At 41.3% G+C, this 17,619-nt stretch overlaps 1 protein-coding gene across 1 annotated transcript in view; it reads left to right on the forward strand.

Annotated features, from left to right (window-relative positions):
- Positions 1–17,619, forward strand: part of Ube2d1 (ubiquitin conjugating enzyme E2 D1) — a 42,832-nt gene that overhangs the window by 14,527 nt on the left and 10,686 nt on the right. The gene's annotated exons all lie outside the window — the stretch shown is intronic.

The raw sequence follows: 17,619 nt of genomic DNA on the forward strand, positions 1-17,619 counted from the left end.
GCCTTAAAAATATTTTGACCTGAGCTGGGATATAACTTATATAGCTTATAGCTCAGTGGTAGAGAGTGCCTTTTCTGCATGAGGCCCTGGGTTGGATTCCCAGCATCAAGAAATAAATAAAGAATGAATGAATGTAATAATAATTGTGTTTCTGATCTTTTAAGAACAGCACATATTTTAGATGAATCTTTTGTCAGCTATAGGTCTTATAAATATTATCCCCCACTCAGCTTGCCTTTTTCACACCGCATGTGTAAACTCTTCACGAAGAGATTTTTAATTAAGTCCAAATTTTTCATTTTTTCATTCTGGGTAGTGCTCTCTGTGTACTGTTTAAAAGTCCGCCTCCAGCAAGGTCATGAGGACATTTTATGTTCTCTTTTAAGAGCATTATTACTGGGCCGGGGGTGTAGCTCAGCAGCAGTGCCTGCCTGCAAAGCAGGAAGCCCTGAGTTCAAACTTCCAGTACCAAAAAACAAGACAAAACAAAAACATTATTATTTTATCTTTCATGTTTAAACCTCTGCTTGGAGTTGATTTTTATGTATATTTTGAAGGAAGAGGTCATGGTTAATTTTTTTTTTTTTTTTTTTTTCTATTTGGATACCTAAATGACCCAATAGCATTTACTGGAAAAAAAAAAAAAAGTCATTTCTTTTCTATTAGAATGTTGCTATTTTCATTTTTTAATTTTTAAATCCCAGGTTTGCCCTTGTTCTCTTTCCATCCTCAATACTGTGTCAAATAAGGTTAAAGAAAGTGCTGATGTTAAGTCTTTAGATGTTAAAGCTCTATCACTTCGGCATCCACATCAGCAGTGCTATTTGTTTACTTAAAATGGTGGTGTACCATCCCAAGTTGGCTTTAAAGAATTCACTTTCTTTCTTTGTAGCTTTCTTAAACAGATTGCAGAGCTCTGAGCATGTAGTAGTCACTTGTGGTCTGTGTGAATGAGCTGGCAGTGTATGTATGACCTAGATGACATCGTGCAGCTGTGCCGAATGCCACTTATAGTATCTGGCAAAAACAAATAGGCAAACAAAATAATGCACACATTTGGAAAGTAACCCTTGAGGCCTAATGCTACTCTCATGTGCATTTTTTGGCCATACAACTAGTGCAGTTACTTTTAAGCTTCTAAGAGTCCAGAAGATCTCTTACTTTAGATCTTTCCTGCCTTATGAAGATATTTTCTCTATAAATGATTAAGTTTTAGAATTTCATGTCCCAGTTTAATCATCAACAAATGTGCCTGATCAGTGACTTGGGAACATTTTTATTAGCATCATCATCTGATACTGTTACATCAAATCTTTAAAACTACAAAAGGGTAGAATTAGATACTGTAGAAAGGATGTGGAAATACTAAACAAACTTTTATTAGTTCAGCTGGTTGAACATAGAATAAAATTTTTAAAGCCTCCATCCATGATAGACCAGGTCTGTGGATAGCTCTGCACTGAGGACTGTCTGTAGACACTGGCTGACTTTGAGACGAGGTTAGCACAGCACAAACCCCAGCTCACCTTGGAAGAGCAGCACAAAGCTGTGTTCTGAAAGTAGGTCAATAGCATCCTAAATAAACAGTAAGGATGGAATAGAGTTGTGAAGTCTCCTAACTAGAGATATCAAAACAAAAAATATTAGTGGGGATTTTATGTAGCTTTCAACTCTTTGCTACAAAATATCAAACATTCCTCAAATCAAAAGTCTTTTGATTGTCTGTGACAATGGCATATTAATGATACTTATTAATATATCCTAGATCGTCACTTTTAGATGTCAGTGTTATTTAAAGGGGCATGCCAGTGTTCTTAAGAGCCCTGAGGTATCTTTTTACACCTATTCAACATTGTATGATATGCACACTGTAAATGTGTGTTAAGGGAGCAATCAGTTTTTATTCTTTGACTAAGTCTGTTTACCTTCCTAAACAATAGGAACTTGAGATACTTCACATTATTCTTTAAATTTTATCATCTGACTGAAATGATGCCAGGTACAATAAGTATGTAAAAAGCATTATGAAAAGTACTTTAGGGAGTCTATGAAGAAAATATATAAAATTTTTGATTGTAAAAAACATTCTGGCTTGGTGTGGTGGCATATACCTATAATCTCAGGAGGACTGTAGGGTCCAGCCCAGCCTAGGCAATTTAGTGACACCTTGTCTCAAAAAAGTACTGGGGATGTAGCTTAGTATGAAGGACCTGAATTCAATCCCCACACTGAAAAAGTAAAAAGGAAGAAAGCACTCTGGTGCCAGTAGCTAGCTTTCCTCCATCTGCCCTTTCCCCATCAGGGTATTTCTCGTTGAAGCCAGCCAACCGTGGACCTGAATCCTGAAATCTGTAGGCCAAAATAAACCTCTCTTTAAGTTTCAGGTATTGAATATTTTGTCTGAGCAACAAGAAAAAATGCCAAGTACAGAAAATTGGTACCAGAAAAGTAGGGTCATTGCTGTGATTGTACCTGACAGTGTGGTTCAGAAGCCTGTGGAACCGGTTTGTGGAAGAAGTTTGGAAGTACAGGAGATGCAGAAGTTTGGAGATGCAGGCTGGAAAAGTGCTGAAATTCTGTAAGCAGACTTTGATGGGAATCCTGGTCAGAGGTGAGAAGACCAGAATCCTGATGAGAATACAGACAGTAAAAGGCTGGTTCATAAGGTTTCAGCTGGAAATGAAAACTGTATTAGAAACTGAACTAGAGCCTATTACTGTTTCATTCTTGCTAAGAACTTACCTATATTTTGTCCTCACTCTTTTTGAAGCTAAATTTAAAGGTAGTGGACTAATTGTTTTGGTGCAGGAGGTTTCAAGGCAGCCCATTGTTCAAGCTGTGTCATGAGAATTTCTAGCTTCTTCAGACAGTCATAGTAAAAAATCAAGAACCAAAATTAGAGCTGAAAAATGTGAAAAAGAACCACTTGAAAAGTTGGGGCTAAGGAGAACATGATTGCTAAGAAGGTTAGCATTAAAAAGAAACTAGGTACTTCACCTCAAGACAGTAAGAAGATTCCTTTAGGGCATCTTAGGAAATGGTCAAGCCCCATGCCACAGTGCAAAGATGTAAAAGGGTAAACTGCTTTGAAAGACTTTGAGGAGAGTGACACTGCTAATTTTAGGCCACTTAGGGTAGTGTTTCCTTGAGTACAGACATTCCAGGTACACAGAGGCTGCTGCAACCATGATCCAAAGGGGCCAGGCTACTGTTCAAGCTAGTGATAGATCTTGCCATCATCTGTATGATACTAGTTTTTCAGAAATGCAGAATGCAAGAGTTATGGTGTCATGGAAACTTTCACCCAGATTGCAGAAGGCCTTAGAAGCCAGGTGAAAATGTGTGATAGGGTCACAGTCTCTGCCAGGAGCCAGTGAGAGAGTGTTGTGTAAATCTGTTAGAGTGAAATTGATGATTTGTGCATTGGAGACCTCTCAGAAGTTGGAAATGCCAGAAATGTGAGAAAAACTGGAGACATTGAGCAGAGCCAGCCCAGGGGAGAGGCCATTTAGACTGCAATCACAGAGGCCTCAGGGACAGGACTACTAAAGTTCTTTGAACTCATCTCACTACAACTTGCCCTGACTACTGGACTTGGAGCTATAGAATTTAATGTTTGGCCCATTGGTTTTAGTCTTGTTTTGGACCCATTTCTTTCTATCTATTCTTCTCTTTCATAATGGTAATGTTTCCTCTGCCGATATGTGTTGGGAGCATTTAACTTTCTAAATTTTATTTTATGAGTGCTTGTAGCTCAAAGGAAACTTTGGACTTGGATTTTTTTCAGCAGTGCTAGAACTGTTAGGACTCTGGTGAATCTTTTAGAGGTAGATTAAATGCATTTTTGCATAGTGATATGGAAATGAGCTTTGGTGGGTCAGGGGCAAAATGTTACGGTTTAAATCTAAAATGTTCCCAAAAGTTCTCAGGTTTGAAAGTGGAGATAGGAGATTTGGGTCACTGGAGATATTACTGAATGGGCTTATTATTGTCCCAGGCTCCTCCCTTCTGTCTGTTCTTCCTGGCTTGGTTGAGCAGCTTCCCTTCACCCTGCAATGCTGCAAGGCCTTTTCTGCCTTGGAGCCAGCCAGCTATGGCTGACTGACTGTATCCTCTAAAACCATGAGCCAAAAATTCCTGTCAGTTGTGGATGTCTGGTGTTTTTCCAGCAACAGAGAAGTAACAGTAATGTAGGCATTGATATTTTTATTGTGTAGAAAATTTTTAGAAATAATAATTTTAAATTATAGTAAACCAATTACATGCTAATATAAACGACTTTTCTTTGAGTGGAAGCAATGGAGGGAATTGAACCAGGGCCTTGCACATGCTGTAAGTCACATTTTAAAATAAAAAATAATTATACTTTTCTAAAACAAAAACAATTAAGGAAGAATAACATTGTTTTACACATGTTAAAATACCATCACAAGCTAAATATCAGATAGACTGTCACATTTACTTATTCATTCAATGTGTTACAAAATCCATGACACCAGTTCTTTGGCAAACACCCCTGTAAACTTGTAAGATACAGTGAAAAATATTTGTAACATCTTAGTTTTATTGTGTTATTGAGTTTGACCTTATAGATCTCCTAAAAGTATTTTAGAAAACCCAGTGAAGTTCCTTGGCTCAGGAAAATTTTTGAAGGGGACCCTTCAACTAAAAGTATAGATGTAGGGGAGTAGGAAGTTAAAAGACCTTCATTGGTGGAGTTTGGTCAGTAATAAGCAGTGGGGGAAGCACTGAGATTTTCTTAATGAGGAAAAATTTTAAAAAAGCTTTGCTTTTAAAAATTATTATGCAAGTAATGCATGGAATATTGAGGAGCAGCTATAGTAACTGTAACTGATTATTGAGGTAACTGCAAAGCATTATAATGGGCAGTGCAAAGCAGAATGTATCGTACTCTCCATCTCACAAGGACAAGAGAAAAACTGTCAGAAAAATGGAAATTTTAACCCTTGTAACTGCAGTTAGTATTCCTTTAACAGAATTGAGAATACAGAAAAAGAAGCAAATATGAGAAAGAAAATAGTGAATACAATTTTGGAATATGTATAAAAAGTTTTACATTTTTTTTGTTCTGAAGTGACTTAATATTACAGAAAAGTTGCAAAAATAGTAAGGAAAGTTCACAGACATCCTTCACCTAATTTCCCCAGATACTTGCAGCTTATATAACCTAGTACATTTATCAAAATGAGGAAAGTAACTGGGGGGATTACTAAAAACTAAACCTCAGACCAGTTTTTCAACTAGCATCCTTCTCCTCTTCCAGGATCCAAATTTGGGGTCTCATATTGGATTTAGCTGTTGGGTCTTAGTATTTCTTCTCCAATTTGTGACAGTCTTTCATTGTCTTCTAAAAAAGATTTTAATGAAAAGATGTTTAAAATATATGGGGAGGTAAAAAGCAATGCCATTTCCTGTCCTCTGAAGTGAATAAAAATTTGATTTTTTCTTTGAAAAGTTATGAATGTACTATGAAAAATTAAAACAATATAGAAGCTGTAAAGTTAAAAAAGTAGCAAACTATCCCAGAGAAAGCTGCTATTAACAGTTCAGTGTGTTCTCTAATCTATTTGGGTTTTGTGCATATTTAGTTTGCATATTGTGAGATCATAATGAGTATACTCTGCTGTAACTCATGTTTTTCATTGAAACACTGTTCACTCAGAATCTTTCATTATCAACAAATACATACCTATCTGATTCTTTTCAGTGGCTGCCTTCTATTTCATAATATGACAGTATTATTTTATGAAACATTCTCCTATGGATGGCCTGTTAGGTAATTCTCAGTTTCACATAATTCTACAAGCTGTCGCACTGAACATCCTTACATATGTATTTAGCTATCTGCAGTTATTTCCATGAGATGAAATTACCGAATCAGCGGCCATACACATTTTCTACTTTCACAGTTATTACCAAATTACCATCTAATGTTTGTATCTCAGTGAATGCTCCTTTGGAGGTTGAGTGACATGCTTAAACTGCCAGTAGAGCTGTGAGTAGACCTATTCTAACGTGTTAACGGTGGTTTGGTTTGGGCAGTGGTCTCACGGGTATTTAACTGTACATTGTGCTATTTTTTTCCTGCAAATCACTGTTTTGCTTTGTTTTTCTTTGATGATACACATGTAAATAAATCTTTTAAAAAGAATGATTTTAAATGATTTAATTTGAAAATTTTAAATTCAGCTTAATATAAAAGCATGGCTACATAGAGGTCTAGGCAAAACATGCTCATGAAATCAATTTTAGGAAGCTTTTTGTGAGGTTCATCTTAGATTTCAGGATAGTGGTAGAATAGGAAGAAGTGTTCAAGAGGTAGAAGTCTCGATCCGAAGTTATTCCTTACAGTTGTTACACTGTTAGATGTTTGTGGTGATTGGTTTTGAAGATAAGTGTTTTACATTGTTGATTTTTCAATGATTTTAATCAGAGAATATGGCTTATTTCAGGCTTTTGGGAGGATTTATTAAGCTTTTTTTTTTGTCCCAAATACATGATAAATATTTGTAAAATGTCCCATTAGTACAAAAATAATGTATGTTTTATGTTCCTACTGCTGTTAAATCAAGTTGAATATGTTATTCGTATCATTTTTAACCTTATTTTTCTCTAAATCTGTCAGAAATTTTAAAACATTTTTAAAGACATTGTAATTTAGTTTTTCTTACAACTATAGGACTATGTTGTAATTACAGAAAAATTCTAAGCTAAATATTTCTTTAGAGAGATTTGCATTAGCAGTGAGCTGTGTAGATTTAAGCAGGGTTCCTATGAGAATCCTATAGTCTTAATAAGTTGTATTACAATTGTGTCAATTCGTAGAAAGAGATGGTGCACTTAACTACATTTTAGTAGTTAGTAGGGGAAAGACTGCTAACCCCAGCATATCCTTTTTAAATAGTTACAAAATCACTAAATTCTTTTTAATACCAGTGTGTGGCTGTGATGCTAGAAATAGACAAGAATACAAGCTACTTCAGAGAAAGCATAACTCGGGTAATAAGGTGGCTTGAGAAAAATTAGAAGAATCTTTATTTCTTATATCATCTAAAAGTACACTAGCTACTGAATAGTTAAGTGCAAAAAATGGTGCTTGGGGGTGTTGTAGTTTAGGTAAGTTTTATATTTTCACATTATTAGCGCATTTTTATTTGTTTGTTTTTTGCAGTACTGGCACTGAACCCAGGGCCTTCACACTAAGCTGCATATATCTTCAGCCCTCTCACTGTATTTTTGGGCAGGATCTTGCTAAGTCAGTACATTTGCCTTGGCTGGGCTCAAACTTGCAGCTTGAGCTTCTTCCTTAGTCTCAGAGTGCTGAAATGACAGGCATGTGACTCGCTCACCTCAGAATTTTCTAAAGCATCTTCACTTTTCTGTTTTTAAGATTTGTATTTTTGTAAGTGAGGGAAGGTATATGTATAGCATGTCCTTTGCTTTCTGTTAGTCTTTCTATCTGCATATACACATCACACCTCCAGTTATATATTTTCAAACAGTAAACAGGTTATCTTTCCAGACACATGGATGAATAAAAACGTCGGTCCTCCCAAAATGTACAAAATGTATGACTTGCCATACAGGGCTGACTGAAATCATTAGTAATAAATAACATCCAAGTAAATGTTAAGGATATTTGACATTGTCTAATTCTTTTTGATAATAGTGAGCTTTACTTAAAGACAACTGAAGAGTCCACCTGTACAGTAGTTAGCTTGTTTTCTCTTTTCTTTGACCTTACCTTGTTTAAAAGAGAAGGTAGAGTGAAATATAAAAACAAAACAAGAACAGGATCATTTTTTCACTTTATATAATACTAAAAGTAAAAGAACAGCCTGACATTTGAATATGGTTCTGGGCTATTCCAACTAAAGTATGATTTTGTCTTGTCACTGATAAATTAAAATAATTTGTATGTGTTTCTGTCTGTAAGATTTATTTCTATGTACTTATTCTCTCAGTAAAATATATACAAGCAGACCATTAACAGTTTTTTTAAAACCACACCTAGGGATGGTCATTTTCTTTTATTTTTTTTCTTTCTTTTTTTTTGTGTGTGTGTGTTTTCACACTTTTATGGGGAGCCGGAGAGAGGGCCTACTTCCTGTCCATGGAAAGAGGTGCTCACAATTTTTGCAGCCACCCCAAGCTGTATCCGGGGGATTCTGGGGGTGTTTGGGCACGTCTGGCATGTGCCATCGTCTCCGGACACTGGGTAGTTGTAGGGTGGCCTGGTTGATCACACTGTAGTGCTTGGTGTAGGCGCTTAGCAGGCCCAGAATTACCGCAAGGCCCCAATAGTGAAAGACCCAACCATCCCCCGCTCCTGGGCCCACACAATCTTAAGATCTTAAGAAAGGCCACGACTTCTGATTGACTAGTTTCCTAGTTAAAATGAGAGCCAAGTAGTATTGTTTACATTAATATTTAGAAAACGTGAATGATTTCAGAAGCAATCTCCCAAAAAGCCAAACTAGAAAACTGTTGTAAAGCACAGTCATTCTAGAATGGGATATGACTTGGAGCCTGCTCTTCTGGCCATCTCTTGAAGCTGCTTGGGTGCTCTCATCATTGTTATTAATTTCACATTAACATTTAATTTGAGTGTTTACTGTGCTCTGGAGACCACTGAACATCTGAAATGTATCATTTTGTGTGACTATCATAGAAACTGGATGAAAGTAGTGATGCTGCTTTATCTGAAATAAAATAGATTTGGAGTGAAAAACATTATTTTTCTAAAATCATGTGGCAAGTTAGTGATAGCACCCAAAATTGAACTTTAAAACTTTGCTTTTAATCATTACTGTTAAATTGAAGATGAATATTCTTCTCTTACTTCCTGACCAAAGAGCCAGCTAACTATGCTTGTTAATTCTTATTAGGAAGCAAACAAACAATGCCAACTATTAAAAAAAACTGCAACCACTGGCGGCATGGTGGCACATACCAGTAATCACAGCACTTGGGTGACTGAGGCAGGAGGACTGCTTTAAGTTCAAGGCCAGCCCCAGCAACATAAGAGACCTTGTGTCAATAAACCACAGAGGGAGCAAGCAAACAAAGAAACAAAGAAACAAAACCTGCAGCAGCAGCAAACACCCCCCACATCCCTCCCCACACCCCGGTCAGAAAAGTACCAGGCTCTGATCTGAAAAAGAACGTGAGATGTGGAAGGGACCTAAACTTGTGCTTGGCTCGTTCCTCAGCTCATGGATCACTTTCTTAGGAAAACCTTTATTATCTTCTCTTATTGTCTGTTAGAGCACTGAACTTTATTGTTGTAATTACCATATTACAGTGATTCTAAGGTGTACCTTTTTATTTTTATTATTTTCTGCTTTTTTATTTTAAAGAGGTTAAAACTAAACATACCAAAATGGAACCAAGCAGATCAGAAGAAAACAATGTAAGTGACTCAGATTTCAAAGCAACACAATAATTCTACAGTGGCTACCATAATGTCTCTTGTTTTCTTCTAAATTATAGGCCTTCAAAACCAGACAATAGGAAAATCAGCAATGGCTTCCATAATGTCTCTTACTCTCTTCAAAATAGCTGTCCATACCTTCATGTATGTCGAAATTAAACAATACAAAACAGACTAAAACCACTCTGAACAAAGAATAAAAGCATTACTGGATTTTACAGCATGACAATACGGCATCAGTAATAGATACCATAATGTCTCTTTTTCTTCAAAGTAGCTGTTTATTTCATTACACGTAATATAATCGATTCTTGTAAACTGTTTAGAAGTTCTACGCAGATATAAGCCTCTCTGTATATACCCATCCTTTCTGTATTAGAGGGAAAAATAAAACAAAACAAATTCTTAGAAAAACATGAAACAAAAAAGACAAATAACGATAGCAAAGAACCCAAACGGTGACCATACAGGCCTTCAAAACAAGGTGGTAGGAGCATAACTAAGGTTGTTATTTTACATAATGATCTTCAAGAGTTCCTCAGATCACCAGACACTAACATGCAAAATTGTTCCAATCCTATGAATGTTAACTGTTTTGTTCCAAGAACTTAGAGAATTTGTAGCACAATCATCTTAACTATCCTAAATGTGTTTATAATTTTAGATATTTTTTCTTTTCCCTTTTTCTTTTTCATATTTTCCCTGAGATATTCTTTTTCCTCTTTGAGCAGATTCTTATCCTTTAAGGATTTGGTATCTTACGTACTCTTAACCGTTTCTTACACGAAGGAGACAATACGGTATTTACATTTGTGAGTTTGATTTATTTCACTTACAAGTATGGTCTCAAGTTGTGTCTGTTTATTTATAAATATCTCAATGTGATCATTCTTTATAAGCTGAGTAGTATTCCATTGTATAAAAATACCACATCTTTTTTATCCATTCCTCAGTTGATGGGCATTTAGGTTGTTTCCAAGATCTGGCAATTACAAATTGTGCTGCTATAAACATAGGTGCACATATATCACTGTGGTATGATGTTTTCAGTTCTTCTGAGAATATGGCTAGAAGTGGAATAGCTGGGTTGAATGGGACTTCCAATCCCAGCTTTTTGAGGAGTCTCCAGACTGATCTCCACAGTAGTTGCACCAGTCTACACTCCTACCAGCAGTGCAGGAGAGTTCCTTTTTCCCTGCAGTCTCTCCAGGATTTGTTGTTGGTAGTTTTCTTTATACTGGCCTTTCTTTCTGGAGTGAGATGGAATCTCAGTGTGGTTTTAATTTGCATTTCTCTAATGACCAATGATGCTGAACATTTTTTAATGTATTTATTTGCCATTTGTATGTCTTTATCTGAGAACTATGTATTCATCTCAGATGCTCATTTCTGGATTGGGTCTTTGAATTTTGGAGGTCTGCTTTTTTTCTAAATTCTTTATATACACCTTTTTCTAATTGTAATATTTCTAAAGTCTAGTGGCTTGTTGATGATGGCTTATAATCAGCATTTTCCTTAATTACTGGTGCATAAAGCAATGGTGCAATTAATAGTTCATAACATCTTGCATTTGATGAAATGCAGTGTTTCTTTGTATGTCTTTTTATGAATAGTTTACGCCACTTCTACAGTTTTAAACAGCAGGTATGCACAATGATTTTCTGATTTTTAACCTTCCTTCCTTTGAGCTCTAGTCCTGTATACTGGATTTTTTTTTTAATATCACAGGGATTACATACTTCACATGTCTGTTCTTCAAATCAGCTTGTTTTCTAGTGGTCCCTATTTTCAGCAGATTACATCTTTTGTATATTTGTGTAGCTAAAATGGGAGAAGTTGGGTTGCCTGGAGTTGAATTCCACTCCCATCTGCAGCAGTTATGTGAGCATATAGTGAGGTATCGCTGGTAATCTTCATATCTAAAATGAAGAACATAACAATACCCACCTGTTAGGCTGACTAAGACACCAAGTTAGTGTTAGCTGCCACTAATCTTCATTATACCTGTATGTGACCTGTCCTGCCTCTGCACATTAATTAACCATACATCCTGTGATAGGCAGGCCTTTCAAAATATCTCAACTGTGCTAGCAATCGTGGTACAGATCGGCAATCCTAGCACTCTTAAGGTGGGAGGATAGGAAGCTCACTGTGAGTTTAAGGTCAGCTTGAGCTACATAGAGTTCTACACTAGCCTGAACTATATAGCAAAACCCAATCTCAAAAAAACAAGAAAATCTCAAACCTGTCATGTTTTATCTCATTGCCACTTCTCTAATCCTCCAATTCTCTTACCTGTAGTAACTATTCTTATACCTTCTCCTATTTTTCATCCTTAGCATCAAAACCATCCTTTAAATAAGAGCACGCAACTCTTTAAAACCCCTTTAAGTAAACTTGATATGATACCGCAGCTCCTTGCTAGGATATATCTTGTGCTCTGTTTTCTGCCTGACTTCTGCCCACCTTTCCAAGCTCATTTTACACCACTCCCATCTCATGCTGTCACTCGTCTCCCCCTAGAGTAACTCCCACTCAGTCCTGAGGGTTTATTTTAGACATCACTTTCCCAGGACATTCTTTGATCTTCCAAAGTATGTCTCTTCAATTAGTTTTTTGTACTGGATTTGTTCCTTTATATTTGAGGGTGATTAGTTCCTTCCCAGCTGAAGCTACGGAAGGTAAGTGCTTTCCCTGAAGCCATAGCCAGTTGTGTTTGAACTGGATACCCAGTCCAGGACAGGCCAGCTCTGAAGCTATGTCCTTTCGGGGCTCCTTCCTTTGAAGGAGCATTTGGGGTTTTTTTTTTTTTTGTCTTTTTCCTTTTTATCAGTACCAGGAATCGAACTCACGACTGCCTGCTTGCAAGACAGGCGTTTATGCCGCTGAGCTAAATCCCCAGCCCCCTGAAGGAGCATTTGCATCCATGTATGAAGGTTTAAAACATGGCCTGACTGCATTCTGTTTTTCTTTCCACTTACGCTTCCAGTTGTTCCTTAAACATCCTTCTTGCCAACCCTTTACTCTTCTTAGTAGACTGTAACCCCTTGGAATTAGGACCTAGTTATTACTGTTCTTTGTATGGTGCTGTGTCGATGTCCGCTCCCGGCCGGCAGGAAGGACACACGACAAAGTCTGGTAGTGGACAACCTTTTCTTTTTATTTTCCTTCTCCGTACAGCCTGCCCTGGGTTCTCCCAGCTGAAGCCTCCTTTGGTCCGCTCCCCGCGGCTCCTTTTGTGCTTCAGCCTGCCCCAAAGCCTCTACCGGTCCGCTCTCCGCGGCTCCTTTTGGGCTTCTACTTCCGGGCTTCTATCTGGCTTCCTCTTCCGCCCAGGGGTGGCACCAGTATATATACGGGTACAGTGTCCAATCATGTTAAAGTAAGCAAGGCAAGCTGATTGGCTAACATCATCAGTTGCCAGGCAGACTATATTGTTGAGCGGGTTGTTTACGCGGTAAGCAGGAAACTAACATATTCGATGGGAGGGGTAATCTACCTCAGGCCTCACTCTTTACTACAGGCCTCACGTCCGCCAAGTGAGGCGACCGGGCTCGGGGCTGCGGCTCCCAACATCTCCCCCTTTTTTATTTTTTATGAATGTGCGCATCGTAGCCCTTCCTGGACTGGGTGCAGAGGCTTATGCCCTATGCGTAGGCCCACCGTAGGTCCTTGGCTTAGACCCTGGTCGGCCGTCCCATGGTCTGCCAAGGCCCTGAGGCCCTCGTCCTTTTTCTAGGGCCAGGCACAAACTGGACGGAACCTGGATGCACACAAGCTTGCACTCATTTCCTCTCCGTAAAGAAATCCCCTCGGAGAGAAATTTAGACCTGGGCAGCATCTAACAGTCCAGCGGCTTACGTGCAGGATGGGGTAGGGCCTGGCTTAGGTCGAGTCATGCTGGGGAGGCACGCTCTTACCCGTCATTGACTCATCTACCCTGCTATATCATAATTTTTTAGAGGAGGAGTGTGGGAAGCTCACCGTCCCTAGACTCGGTCGTAGGCTAGGCGAGCGAGCCATGCATATGCCTGAGGATCTTCTTGTCCATTTCGGGCTACCGCTATTTCTATTCATCTTATTGGTTGGTCTGTGATGGATCTCTAGTAGGGCAGGTCTGATCTTCAGTCGAGGGCTTTGTTGCCCGTGTCAGTCTCTCCGGTATCCACAGTGGTTCTCGTCCCGGTTCCTGAGGGAAAACACAAACCGCGCCTCGGTTCCAGCTGATTACCGGATCCGGGCCCATCCATTGTCCTGTCAGGACATCTTTCCACTTCACCCACCCTTTATGGTTGGGGGAAGGGTTGCAGTGCTCCACAGCTGGGGAGCGATTATCATTATTTAAATTTAAAAAATTGTGTGTGAATAGTGCCATGGATAATCGTGCCTTTGGGGCCAGGCCTTGGCCTACTCCCCCTTTTTGTTTTTGTAAAATTTCTTTGAGGCTTCTATGAGCCCTCTCAATGATTCCTTGACCTTGGGGATTGTATGGGATACCATGTTTTAATTGAACCTCCATCATTTTGCAGAACTCATTGAAAGCTTTGCCTATATAGGCTGGTCCATTATCAGTTTTTAATATTTTTGGTTTGCCCCATGTGGCCCAAGCCGCCAGGCAATGATTGATCACATTAGACACTTTTTCACCTGTTTCTGCTGTTGCAAATATGACGCGAGAACAGGTGTCTGTGGAAACATGAACATATTTAAGAGTCCCAAACTCCTGTATATGTGTGATGTCCATCTGCCAAACATCACCAGGGATCAAACCTCGAGGGTTTACTCCCATCGGTATGGCAGGTTTGTATGTGGCACAGGAGTCACATAGTCGCACGATATCTCGTGCATCTGCTCTAGAAACATGGAAATGGTTTGCTAGTGTCCTGGCATTAACATGAAATTTATCATGGAAGGCACGGGCTCGCTCGATTGGTGTTAGTAAGGTAAAAATCCATAACGGGCGAGTGGCAGTGTCAGCAGCCGCATTCCCCTGTGCCATAGGCCCTGGCAGGGATGTATGTGCTCTTATGTGGGTGGTGAAGACCTTATGGTGTCTGTTCTGAAGCAATGTCTGGATAGACAGGAACAGTCCAGCCACTGTGGAAGTGGATCTAATTAAACCGGCAGTCTCAAGCACTTGCATAGCATTGACCACATACCTAGAATCGGAGACAATGTTAATGGCCTCTGAGAACCGTTCAAGAATCATTTTAACGATCTGCAGTTCCACCACCTGAGGCTGATCTGGTTCAAATTGTATGGTAACCGGGGGCTTGCCTAGGATCACATAGGCGCCTATCCCCGTCTTGGAGCCATCTGTGTATATTGTAGTTGCTGGGACTAATGGCTCAGAGGCAGTAACCTTTGGAAAAATTATAGGGTGCTGAGTGACAAATGACAAGATAGGGTCTTTAGGGTATTGATTGTTTATATCCCCATGGAAAACACATCTCAGAATGGCCCAAGTATCTATGCAGGCAGCCAGGGTCTTGATCTGGCTGGCGGTATAGGGTACTCGGATGGCTTGTGGTCCTGAGCCAAAATGTTGGACAGCTCTATCATGCGCTTCAAGGGCCAATGAAGCGACTGCCTCCGGGTAATGCTCTATGACTTTTGCAGGTGAGACCTTAGGGTGTATCCACAGTAGTGGTCCTTTCTGCCAAATCACCGCTGTAGGCTGTAGACTAGTCTGTAGCAAACAGACATCAAAGGGTCGCCCTGGTTCAATTCTGTGTAAGGTAGCCCCACCTAAGGCTTCCTCTACTCTCTGTAAGGCAGCTCTTGCCTCAGGAGTGAGCCTCCTGTGGGAGGCTATATCTGGGTCTCCCTTCAGAAGGTCGAACAGGGGTTTGAGATCTGAATTTGGTATATGTAAATATGGCCTAATCCAATTAATGTCTCCCAATAGCTTTTGCATGTCATTTAGGGTCCTAACGCCATCCATCCTAATGGTGACCTTCTGTATAAGTCTGGAGGCGACACTGAGGTCCACACCTGCTGACCCAGGGGTGGCCCTTGTTGAAGGCTGCCATCCTGAGCTGTCCTGTCTCTGGGGCGGGGGCCTGCCTGTGAAGGGGGCCCCCTCTGGCCGTTTTTTGGCTCTCTAGCATCTTGTCCACAAATACGGTTGCCCTGAGCATCAAAGACCGACCTACACTCCTCAGCTTTGTGTGATCCCTTCTTGCATCGCCCACAAACATATGGTTCTTCATTCCTAGGGCGAGGCCTAGCATCTGCATTGTTTGGGCAGTGACGTTTAATGTGTCCTGGCTCCCCGCAGGCAAAACACCCTTTAGCCTTACATTCCCCTTCTAACCCGCGAGGTCCCCTCTGCTGTACAGCCGCGGCCAGGAGAGCAGCCACTCCCGAGTTGGAGAGCGGCCCCCCTATCTCTCTGCATATCCTAATCCAGGCATTGAGGTCCTTGTTCTTATGAGGAGCTATCGCTGCCTTGCACTCCTTTGTACATTGCTCAAAAATCAGCTGTCTTACCAGCGGTTGAGCCACTCCCGGATCAGAAAATATCTTATCGGCAGCATCTTGCATTCGGGCCACAAAGTCAACAAATGGCTCTGTGGTACCCTGAATTATTTTTGAAAGACACAAGGAGGCTGTTCCAGCACCACTTACTTGCTTCCAGGCGCGGAGTCCTATGGCATTGATTTGCTCATAGACAGCGCCGGGGAACTGGGTCTGGTCATCAGCGTGCCGACCTTCTCCCATAAGCATTTCCTTGTTCCACCCCCGGTTTCCTCGATTGGCGTTTCTCTCAGCCTGCTCTGCAGAGAACTCTGCGTACCAGGCTCGCCAATCCAGGTAACTGCCCGAGGGCAGACACGCCTTTGCCAGCTGAATCCAGTCCTCGGGGGTGAGGGGCCCAGAAGACAGATTCTCCAGCATGGCAATGGTGTAAGGCGCAGTCGGCCCAAAGGTTGTAACTGCATTTTTAAGTTCTCTAATCTGCTTTATCTCAAAAGGCTCCCATGCATTGCGTCCCTGGCCCATAGCTACTTGTACAGGAAATATCCCGTAGGGGCCACTATCTATCCCAGGTGGATGTACCTCATGAGACAAGCGTCCCCCCTGCCAAAGCCGCCTGTAAAAATACCGACCTGCCGGCGGCGGAGCATAAGACAGCGGCCGTGATTGGGCGGAAAATGGGGGCCCGTGCATCACTTCCTGTTCTGGCGAAGAGGAAGGGAGCTCCCGGGCGGCCGCCCCGCGGCGAGGGATCGCCTCCGGAAACGGCCCCCAAAGTGGGGCGGAAGGCTTCGCCTCCCTCTCGCGCCGGGGAGCGCTCAGGAGCTCTCTACTCCTCCGCAGACCAGGTTGAGCAGAGCGCAATTCGCGGGGCAACGCTGGAAAAGAACCCTGCGACTCCTTATTGAGCGATTTAGGCTCCTGACAGCTGGTCTCTTTGGCCTCCTTGCCATTCAACTTTCCCTCGTCCTCGGAGTCAGACGACTCCGAGGCTAGAGCCCCGTCCTCCTCCTTAGCATCCTTGTTCCCCTTGACGGACCCCTCTCGGGAGCTCCCTGACTGGGCCTGCTCAGATACCCTGCGTACTTTTGTAAGCTCTTGAGAGCTTTCTCCACAACCACCCTCGCTCTTAGTGTTGCTACCTAACATGTTTCCCATCTTTTAATATGTTACTCACCGCGTGAGGCCCAAGGAATCCGCCACTTACGCGTGAGCCTGAGGGGAGTCTAAAAGCCCTGTAGGTGCGCGCCACCCAGAGCCCAGGCTTATCCCCAACTCACCTGTCTCGCAGCTCTGTACTGGAGCGTTGTCCACTTCCACGTCGCGGGGGTGATCAGTCCCCGGGCGGGCCTCCAAATGTCGATGTCCGCTCCCGGCCGGCAGGAAGGACACACGACAAAGTCTGGTAGTGGACAACCTTTTCTTTTTATTTTCCTTCTCCGTACAGCCTGCCCTGGGTTCTCCCAGCTGAAGCCTCCTTTGGTCCGCTCCCCGCGGCTCCTTTTGTGCTTCAGCCTGCCCCAAAGCCTCTACCGGTCCGCTCTCCGCGGCTCCTTTTGGGCTTCTACTTCCGGGCTTCTATCTGGCTTCCTCTTCCGCCCAGGGGTGGCACCAGTATATATACGGGTACAGTGTCCAATCATGTTAAAGTAAGCAAGGCAAGCTGATTGGCTAACATCATCAGT

This window comes from Cavia porcellus, unplaced genomic scaffold (genome assembly GCF_034190915.1).
Source record: "Cavia porcellus strain 051 isolate PalLab524CR breed Dunkin Hartley unplaced genomic scaffold, mCavPor4.1 scaffold_28, whole genome shotgun sequence".
Classification (NCBI taxonomy): Eukaryota; Metazoa; Chordata; class Mammalia; order Rodentia; family Caviidae; genus Cavia; species Cavia porcellus.